Below are 10,552 nucleotides of genomic sequence, written 5' to 3'. Positions count from 1 at the left end.
TATTAAATCAGATGTACATCTTAAATGATATAATTTATATTGCAACATGGGAAGTTAAATGAACTGTCAAACATATTTAGTTTTTTCTCAGAATTAGATGACATTGATACTGCTCTCATTTTATGAATACAGAGAGGAGCACATACTGGAATGAGGGAATCAGCCCAGTCCAAATATATAGCCCAGTGGTTAGCTCTGCTGCCTCACAGCAAGAAGTCCCTGAGTTTAAATCCACCATCCATCTGGGGTTTTTCCATGAGGAGTTTGCATGTTCTCCCTGTGACTGTGTGGTTTATCTTTGGGTACTCTGGCTTCCTTCCACAATTCAAAGACACGCACTTAGCAGGGTTAGGTTAATTGGTGATTCTAAATTGTCCCAAGGTGTGAGTGCGATTGGTAGTCTATCTGAGCCTGGTGACCTGTTAAGAATGTACCCCTCTTTTTGCCCCACAGCAGCTGGATCGGCATTAGCATCCCAAGACCCTGAATTGGGTAAGCAGAAGAGAATGCATGGATAGCTGGATATGCTACAGTATTAAAACTACCACCCTAATACTGTGTGATTATATCCCTGCCATCATACAAAACAAAACAGCTCTGGTATAGCAATGCAATTCACTCACTCTATAAAATATTGAAAAGTATTCCTGGGTGTCAGATGTGCTCCAAGACATTAGCAGCAGTTTACAGTTCCTGTAAGTTGTGAGGTCTGACCTTTGATCGTTGATGTTTAATTCAAGTGAGATATTACAACAGTGTGAACATCAACACCTTGAACATGTTTGTTTGATCTGGTTCATTGTGCATAATGCTCCTGAAAGACTGCAGCGATGTTTGTCAGAGGTAGGTGTCAAAGTAGCATCTACACAAATGCCAGTATCCAAGGTTCCCAGCTGAACACTGCACAGAGCATCACACAACCTTTGCTGACGTTTCATCTTACCATAGTTCATCCTGCAGGGATCTCTTCACTAGATAAACATTACACATGCTCCAGGGTGTCTTGAAATAAACTGCAATTCCTTAAACCAAACTACATTCAGTGGCCTATTGTAGCTGTTCATGAGCTGAGGCAGGAGGCTGCAGTGTATTTGTCTTCTGACATCTTTCTACTGCTGTCAGCCTTCAGGCTCTGGGCAGTTTGTGCTACAGTAGTTTTTTTGTGTATGAGACCACATGGGCCATCCTCTGCTCCTCTATGCTCCACCTGTATCAGTAAGTTTAGTCACCACTGACCTTCCTTAGTTCACCAGCTTTCCTACTTTAAACTGCTTTTGGTAGGTACTAACAACTGCATACTCGAAACACCCCCATAAGCTCTCGTCATGACTACTAGGGGGATCTGAGAGATCCAAGTCATGGATCTCTCCGAACCTTTGGTTTGGCCCAGTTTTCCTGCTTACAACAGCTTCGAGAACAGACTTTCTGCCTAACATGCTATATCATCTGGGTACCACTCTAAGAAATAATCAGATTTATTCACTTGTTTCAGTGGTTTTAATGTTTGACCATCATGTAATTTTTGTGTGGTCATACAAAAGAAAATTAAACAAGAAAAATAAATGTAAATAGGAAAAAATATACAATGGGGATGTTTTTTTGTCTATTCCAGTCTAAGTGTGTCCATTGATTGCTTAGTAACTGCTTTTGGCCTTTTGTATAAAAATTTATTCCTGTTCTTTATTGATTGGTTTATTTGAATAACTGAATTTGCATAAACTGAACAAGATAATATTTTAACCTCCTAACCTCCTAACTCTTCCATGGCATGCATTTTTAATTTCTCTTTGATATTTGGGCATATTGGGACCCGATGAATGTAAAAACAAAGAATTAGGAGATTTTTTTTTTTACCTTATTTTTGTTTTTAAGAAAAATAAGAGCCACGTATTAGGATATTCATTTAAATTTTTGAAAGAACAGTATAATGGCCTGCTACTGATAAGTGGATATCAGGCCCTTGTAGAGCAAAACTGAGTATTTTGGTCTAAATAACCCAAAATGTGATGTCCACATATGTGGACGCCAGGTCCTAGGAGGTTAAATATGTTGCTAAATCCATTTAAACTTTGCCTTTCTGCTGCCCCTTCTTTTGCTGCATGCTAAGCAAAAGTCTGCGACTTAGTAGAACCAAGCATACCTATGTGAGTGCTTCTTGCATAGTTTTTCTTTAACTCAGAGGCCCCTGTCCATTGAAGACCAATGGAAAAAGGTCACAGTGTTTACCCGTGTCTTTAAAAAACACTGTAAGCTGCCCGTAATCATCATCGCTGTCAGCACTGAAAGGGCAAGTTGCACCATTAGTGAAGCCTGGGACCTTATGTGAGGCAGGTGCACATTGATTTAATGGGGTTCAGAGTTTGGATGGGCACCTTGTCAGATACTTTTTAGGTACATGAATTTGGCTTACATCTTGTCGTTTAGACATTACTACCAACTCTGTGTGCAGGCATACAAGCGTAGCACTGTACCTTTGCAGGTGGGAGTTCTGTGGGTAGGTTTCATTCCCCAGAAGCTTAACACCACTGTACAAATGAAAAAAATCTGCACTGGCAGACTAAACACTGATGGCATCTTAGTCAGCGGCGGTAATGGCTGTTGTCAGTGTGGGGAGGTGGTGTTGTGTTTCGTTCTCTATGGTCCTCGTGTTCTTGACCGTAGGTTATTTTTATGGTCACTGCTTGTGCCAGAACATTTGCATGAAGAAGGACATGTCTAATGCTCATAAACAGGAGAGCCAAGAGTATCCATCACCTCCTTGGTGACAACCTGCTCATTGCATTTTTATCAGTTGGAGTCATGCTACTGTAAAGAGGCCCTGCTCAGTATAATCAGGCCAATTGCTTTTCTGTTAGTCGAGTCAGATTGTAATCAGTATGCGAGCCAACAGAGAAATAGAATTAAATAGAACAAATGAACTACATAAATACCTAAAACTGGATTTTTAAGGCATATCCTGAGCAAACTTGGCATTCTGAAATGTTTTTCTTGGACAATGAGAACAAGGCTGGCAAGGCTGGTGGGATGTTTATTGTTCCTGCTGTAACTATTTTTGGAGTCTGGGAAACCTTCAAATATCCTAACATAAACGCGTCATCATAACATGCCTGCTATGACAAATTTGACCGGCAATATTTTAAAGCAAACCATCGTGCTGCAGTAAGTCAAAGGTCATGCTACCAATAAATAAGCTACCTGTTTGGTGCAACCACATGAATGTCAATTAAGGAATCTTAATATTGTATTTGATGTAAGTCTGTTAGGAAAAATAAGTTGTATGGGAGAGTGTACGAAGAAAAAAAATATATACATACAAGTCTTATTTAGGAAAATAAAAGAACGGGAGTGTCGTGAAATACATCTATATGTAAAGAAATGGTACTAATAGTGTTATCTGGGGTCCCAAAAACAAAGAACAGTTTGCACAGACGTGTTGCTGGAGGTAAAACAGCTGGTCAGTGTAGGAACTGTCAAGACACCCATAAAAAGAGCAAAGACATCTGGTCATGTGTTTCAAAATAAGACAAAGTTGTTTGTCTTTTTTTTTTTTTTTTAGATCTTAAGTAAAGAGAGGTTTTCTCATAATGCTGTTTAAACTGAGGCCGGAAGTTAAATAAAAATGTTTTTTTTTCGCATCTGAAAGCAAATTTCTAACTCGCGGCCCTGGCAGTCTATCACGACTCTTTATTGCTACTGGTATGCCATTATTGTGAAAAGCCACTTCCTTCTAAAGCTTGTCGCACTGTGTTAAACTTTACAAAACCGCTGCACTGGACAGGTTTGCTTTTTTGCCGTGGCTGCCAGTCTCAAGCCATCTGTTTCTGCTGTTGCCGGGCACCGACGAGCACCGGGAAACTCGGAAACGAAACGGGACCGGTAAGGCAAAGCGACTTCGTTTCTGAGTGTAGACATGTGAAGAAGACTGCCGAGTGCAAAAAGTTTTCACGGGACTGAACTGACTTAATGATGCGGGATTTTCAGGTGCGTGGATGCGCCGGTTTCAGACAGAGTGGAGTAAAGGGCTCCTTTAGTACATGTAAAGTTTTATTTTCTGAGTCGCTGGAGGATTAGAAGGGTTTGGCGAAAGACTGTGAATTTTTGAGGTTATGCGTAATTGCGCATCAGCAGCAGCCGCCGGATAATCCTCTTTCTTATCACTTGTTTCGCATGGAAAATGCATTTAACTGATTTGTTCTCTGAAAATAATATTAGCAAACTAATCTCCCGAATAGGCTTAATAAAATGACTCTAACGGAAGAGAAGGTATCTAAAATATATATGTAAGATTCATTTGTTGGTATACATTCAACTGTGGGTCATGCACCCCTCACCCCTTTATATGACCTAACAAGATACCCTTTGTCAGTAAAAACATGAAGTTATTCTAGTGCACTTTTGCCTTCACGTTACATACAGAGGCTTCACGCACTGCAAGCTTTCTAATACTTAATACTTAAATACCTAATTAAATTACATTTGCAATCAAATAAGACTTATCGCCCTTGATAGTGTTGAGGAGACTCCTTTAGTTTTAGCTTTACGTGTTCAGCTTGTCTTATTGCTATGTAACCTGTGCAAAATGCACATATTACATCGTACTACACTCTCCAGAATTTTTTGCTTATAAAGTAGGTAAAACTGGCTTTGCATGCAATCTCCTGTGACACATGTGACCTATTTTTACTATTCGATTAACTGCAATTTTGTCACATATGGTCTAGTGGGAGCAGTAATAACAGATGTTTGCTCATGGAGGAATTTTGGACTTTTAAAGATTAATTTTTTATTAGTGCTTTTATGAACTATCAAAAACAGGGGTACTATGGGAGGAGGGTATGTTTGTTGGCATATTGTTGGAATCATCTCCAGCTTTCTTTAGCAAGTGGTTTCTGACTCTCCTTTGGCACTTTTGATGGATTTTCAGCTAAATGCCTCTTTTGTTGTATTCTTACTGCCCAGTAGTTGCTGCAATGAATAAATAAAGTGAAATATCACAAGGCCGATTTTGGAGTGCTTCACAAAGTGCAGCGGATCTATAAGGAGGTTATTTATGGTGAGAACCTCTGAGAGAAGGCTTCTCCTGCTGAATTACTCTGATGATGAATGTTGTAATTTGTCTTGCCACCTCTTTTTCTTTTGTAGGAGAAAGTCTGACATTGTACAGCTTGTGCCAAGACTAGTCAACAACATGAGATAGTGTGTAATGATACATTTGCCACGAGGCCACAAGCCATTTATTACAGTACAGGGTTTCAGCAATACAGTACAGTAATGCCAGTGTTTGTGGACATGTGTGCAAAGTGCAAGTTTCATCTGGAAAAGGCATTGCCAGTAGTTGCCTGTTACCTAAACTATACTGTTAGGTTAAGCTACATTTTTATGATGAAGAGATGAATTATAAAGAAAAAAGAAAAAACTCACTTTGTTTGATTTCTAATTAACAGGATAGCAATTCAAACAAATCGTTTTTCCCTTGCTTCAGAGTAAAGTTCTGGAGTCTCGCTCTTTTACCTCATATGTGCAGACCATGAAGTTGGATAAATATGGACATGTAAAACACAATATTTATATTTTACATATACATCCCATGTTTCAAAAACAGTTAATTTCCGTGGCTTTTCTGAGTGCAGTGCAGTCATGAATTGCATTGAGCATGCAGTGATGTCTGCTACAGTGTTATGTATTATCTATAATACACTGGCTGAGGTCACAGCCATTTAGTATCAGTTTTTAATGTTAACCATTGTGTACATTTTTCTAGATTCTCTGTATATTTGTTTTAATCTTGTTATGAAGATGATGAAATTCCCAAATCCTTTGCCATTTTTACATTGAGAAAATAAATTCTTTAAATTGCTGAACAATTTGCTCACAAAGTTGTAAAACCATGTTTACTTCTGAAGACTCAGCCTTATTGCGGTGTTTATTTATTAATCCAATTATCCTTGCAGCCCATCAGGTGTTTTGTTTTATCATTACACAACTTTCCAAGTTTTCCTGTTCCCTCAGTTTTGAAGTATGTTTATGAAACTTAATTCCAAACCACATTACATTTTACTTAATGTTGCCACGTGCAATTGTTTACTTGCTTCCTTAGCATATAAATGATCTGTAGAAAGAGAACTTTTAAGTAAAGTTTGCCTCATACTACTTCAAACCTCTTTAAAAATTGTTGATCTAACCTAATTTTTCACCCCCTTTTGCTCACAGAACCCCTTCATTCTTTGTTCAATAGATTCAGCAAGGTGCTGGAATCATTCCTCAGAGATTTTGAATCACATTGATATGATAACATCATGCAGTTGCTGAAGATTTGTTGTCTGCACATCCGTGATGTGAATCTTCTATTTCACCACATTGTATTGATGCTCTGTTGGATTGAGATCTGGTGAATGGAGAGACATTTTGAGTACAGGAAAATTACTGTCGTGTTCAAGAAACCGGCCTGAAAGAATCTGAGTTTTGGGAGACAGTGTGTTTTCCTGCTGGACACAGTCACCAGAGGTTGGATACTCTGCGGTCATAAAGGGATGGACATTGTCTGCAGCTTGCACTTAGGCATTTTAAGGTGGCATTTAAATGATGCTCAGGCCCAAAGTGTCCCAACAAAATATCCCTCACGCCATTACACCACTACTGTACCCTGAGCCATTGATGCAAGAAAGGATGGATCTATGCTTTCATGTTGTTTACAGCAGTTGTTTCTGCCCTATCATCCAAATGCTGAGGCAGAAATCAAGACTTTTTAGATTAGGCTACGTTTTTTCAATCCTCTGTTTGATGAGCCTGTGCAATTTGCAGCCTCAGCTTCCTGTTCTTAGTTGATAGAAGAAAGATGAAACCTGGTGTTCTCCTCTGTTGGTGTAGCCCATCTACTTTAGGATTTGTTGTGTTGTTTGTTCAGAGTTGCTCCGCTGTATATTTTGCTTGTAACGAGTGGTTTGCGTTACTGTTACCTTACTATCAGCTCAAACTATTCTGTTTTCTCTGTAAGCATTAGATATCGTTGTGTGGGAAAATCCCAATAAATCAACAGTTTCAGAAACACTCTGAACAGCCTGTTCTTCAACAAGAATGTCACATTCAAAGTTACTTAAATCACATTTCTTCCCATTTCTGATGCTTGGGTTGAACTTCAGTAGGTCATATTGCATACATGGCTGAATGCATTTAGTTTCTGCCATGTGATTATATTAATTAGATTAGACTGATTAGAGATTTGTATTAGTAAGTTGTTGAACAGGTGTACCTAACAAAGTGGCCAGTGAGTGTATTTAACTTGAGAATAACAAGAAAAAGTTATTATTCAAACAGATGATTAACAGATCATATTTAACAGCGCTTGCTCATAGGAGGTGATCTGATGTTGGGTTCTTTACCCTGCAGTATAAAGAACCTACAGCCAACAGTTCTAATTTCACACCATATAAATAAACTTGAATTGAACTGAATTGAATAGATATCTGTATCTGAATTATAGCCGACAAAATAACTGGCAGCCACATTCAGCACAGCGCTGATTCATGTTTTGATAATGTTTCATTATCTCACCTAGAGCTCTCGTTTAGCCCAATAGCAGTTGACCTACACCTACATCATCCTGTGTGGATGTGGGTAGAAGTGCATGCACAGCAGAGCAGGTTCAATGTAAGAAATTGTTTTTGAATGAGTCACTTGGACATTTCAGGAAAAAAAACATAATATTGCTCTAACGCTTATGAAAGGATGCTAGAAGTTTTTAAATTGGATGAAAAATAATGTGGCTTTTTTTCTCTTCACTGAACAATAGATCTACTACAAACTATGGCATATAGTTTAGGGCGGAGATTGGGGTGTGCGTGAGTGACTGAAGCATTGCTTAGGTTTTGTTGTTGCCATTGATGGTAAAGAGAAGACGTCAACAAACAGCCTGTCTTGTTAGCTGTGGTTACTAGTTTTTTACCTCCACTTTGGCAGCCAGCGGTGAAACGTGTCTCAGCAAAATGCTTTAAAGTGCCTTTATACGCATCGTAGGGTTCAGGGCTGAAAACCCTTGTTCATCTCGCAGGGGTCATTTTGGAGGAAGCATTAGCGGTAGATTTGAGAGGGTTCCCTCTGTGTCTGCACTACATTTCATCTACTTGGGGGCTTGAAAATATATTTTCGTTACGGCCACAGCATCTCCCTCTTTTTGATTTGATGGTCCTGAGTGTAACCACGGTAACTTCTGACTTATCTTCTCTTTTGCTTGGACAAGAGACCAGCTTGAAGCTTGAAGGCTTTTAAATATTATGCTAAGCATACACACAGATGAATACGAATACTGCAATGATACTCTTGCTACCACTATGTCAAGACTTTATGGATATATTTATACTTTTCAATGTGTGCATTTGAAAAAGATTTTCTGTGATCCACATGCATTTATATTGCTGAGTGTAATTATGTTTGGTTTCACTCGTATGCTGTTCAGCTGCCCACTAGCTTATTTACTTTGACTTATTCTGATCATCTTCCTTGTTACTGTTACGTGGTATCGTCACCTGCTGAGCGAAGGTGACCAGTGTGCTCAAGCTGAGGAGCCGACACAGTTGGAGCCTGCAAGGTCCAAGACTGAATCTACACATGTGTGGGTAGATTGTTGACCTTTCTGGTTCAGTCTTTATCCCTCTCTCTGTGTGACTAATACCCTTGATTTCAACCTGTGCTGTAAAACCAATCAGAGCAGTACCGTGACCTTCAGTTGGACGGTCTGAAAAGTTTCGTGCTAAAATTGTGACGCACATGTTGTCACATTTCTGTCTGCCAGAACAAACACACAGCTAAATCCAACTTAGCTGGGGGTAGCCTGGCACTGGAGGACATCACTGTTCTGTCATGGAAAAGTAGATGTGCTATCATATTCAACACAATCTTGAAATTTGTACAAAGGAATTCCATCAGAAGTCACAGCTAAGGTGTCGTCAGAAGAATTTATTCAGTTAAAAAAAGCTCTTCAAGGAGAATGGATTAACACATAAGGTTCATAAATTATGAATTTCACAGCAGTGGGGCAAGTAACTAGCTGTGCATGGCTTTGGTTGATGGGTGCAATGAAAAGTTTATATTTATATTAAAAGGCATGAAAACCTGACCTTCATGCCATGCTGTCTAGTTGGAGTAGTGGTATGTGTCTACCCCAGAGCCTTTAGCTGGCCTGGGTTGTTGCTCTGTGTGAGACTAGATGTGACAGAAAGGTGGCGGTGGACTTGGTAGGGGTCAGGGATTCTGACAGCTGCACACAGAGCTGCGTAGATCTCGAGACTTGCCTTCTGTCCATTTCCCATTGTTAGAGCTCTCCTCTCTCAACTCTCCTGACTGGCATGCCTGACCAAAGGTGCTTATCCCAAGCAGAGACTGCCTGCTTCTCAGTGGTGAGCAGTAGATGTGACACAACTGAACCCATTACTGTCTCTTGGCATCCCTCTGTAGACCCCTTTTCTATCCCCTCGTGACACCTGAATCCCCCTTCTGAGCCCTGTGCCCAAACAGAAATGGATCTGGCACAGTGAAGTTGGAAGACAAATGGGAATAATAGATGGGAGGGGAATCACAACTTTCAACACCTACAATAACATCAGAAGGCAGAACCTCTTCAGTAGCACTTTCAGCATCTGTGTTGAGTTTCATTTGATCTAATGTTGATTTGTTGTAAAATCATTATGTTCATTAACAGAAAGCAGCAGAAGCCTGCCTCGCTGCCATCAACCTTAGATGCCTACACGCACACATTCACAGATGTGTAATGACTCACACTCACAGTGGCTCCAGTGTTAGAACGGCACACTCACTTACACAAACAGATGCACATACACAGAGGTGCATTTATGCCGCTGAGCTGCTGCTGAATGGCGGTGCTCTGGGGTTGAACACTGGCTCAGTGTTCGGGGCCAGGTACACCACCTCAACCACTCCAAACAACAACAAACCTTAAAAAGGTTGCTTGTTTAGGTCCAACTGAACTTCTCAGGTAGGGTGGCAGCTAAATCGCTTGATCAGAGCCTTCATAATGAGCGGCATTCATGAATATGCAAATATTTTATTGACTTTTCTCTTTTTTTTTTGTACATTTATTTTTGTAGGTGTGCTTTTTTTTCAGTAACACCCTGCGTCACATACAGTCTCTTACTCACATTCACATCTGTTAGCTGCTAAACACAACTACAGCCTTTCAGAGATCTGTGGGACCTGCGTGTTACATAAAGGCAAAACAGTCATCATTATTGACAGAAGTAAGAGTATTACTCATTTGCTTTCACGGCATTGGGATTATTTATAACTGAGATGACTAGTTTCCCAATCTGGATAGCGTGTTGAGTCTTTGTCCCTCATCACCTTCCGGGCTTTTGAATGTCAGGATTATTGGAGCAATAATTATGTTCACTTTTTTTGTAGCAAGGTTTGGGAATTTACTGTTAAATCCAAGGCAAGGAAGCAGTGAAAAATAAAGCCCACCCCCTCACTGCAAGCTATTTTTATTTGGTTGCTTTTAATAAATGAAACGCATTAGTTTAAGTAATAATATTTGGGTGCA

General features: G+C 39.8%; 1 protein-coding gene across 2 annotated transcripts in view; it reads left to right on the top strand.

Moving 5' to 3' along the window:
- Positions 1-3,760: 3,760 nt before the first annotated feature.
- znf385c (zinc finger protein 385C) overlaps positions 3,761-10,552 on the top strand; it is a 138,872-nt gene continuing 132,080 nt past the window's right edge. The window contains exon 1 of one of the 2 annotated variants that reach the window (XM_085158399.1): positions 3,761-3,981. The gene's annotated coding sequence lies outside the window, so the exon portion shown is untranslated. The remainder of the gene's footprint in view (positions 3,982-10,552) is intronic. The other variant, XM_085158401.1, reaches the window with a different exon arrangement.

The sequence above is a fragment of the Neolamprologus multifasciatus genome, chromosome 4, assembly GCF_963576455.1.
Source record: "Neolamprologus multifasciatus chromosome 4, fNeoMul1.2, whole genome shotgun sequence".
Classification (NCBI taxonomy): domain Eukaryota; kingdom Metazoa; phylum Chordata; class Actinopteri; order Cichliformes; family Cichlidae; genus Neolamprologus; species Neolamprologus multifasciatus.
Note: the sequence above shows the minus strand (reverse complement) of the source record. Positions and strands in the feature narration are given on the sequence as shown.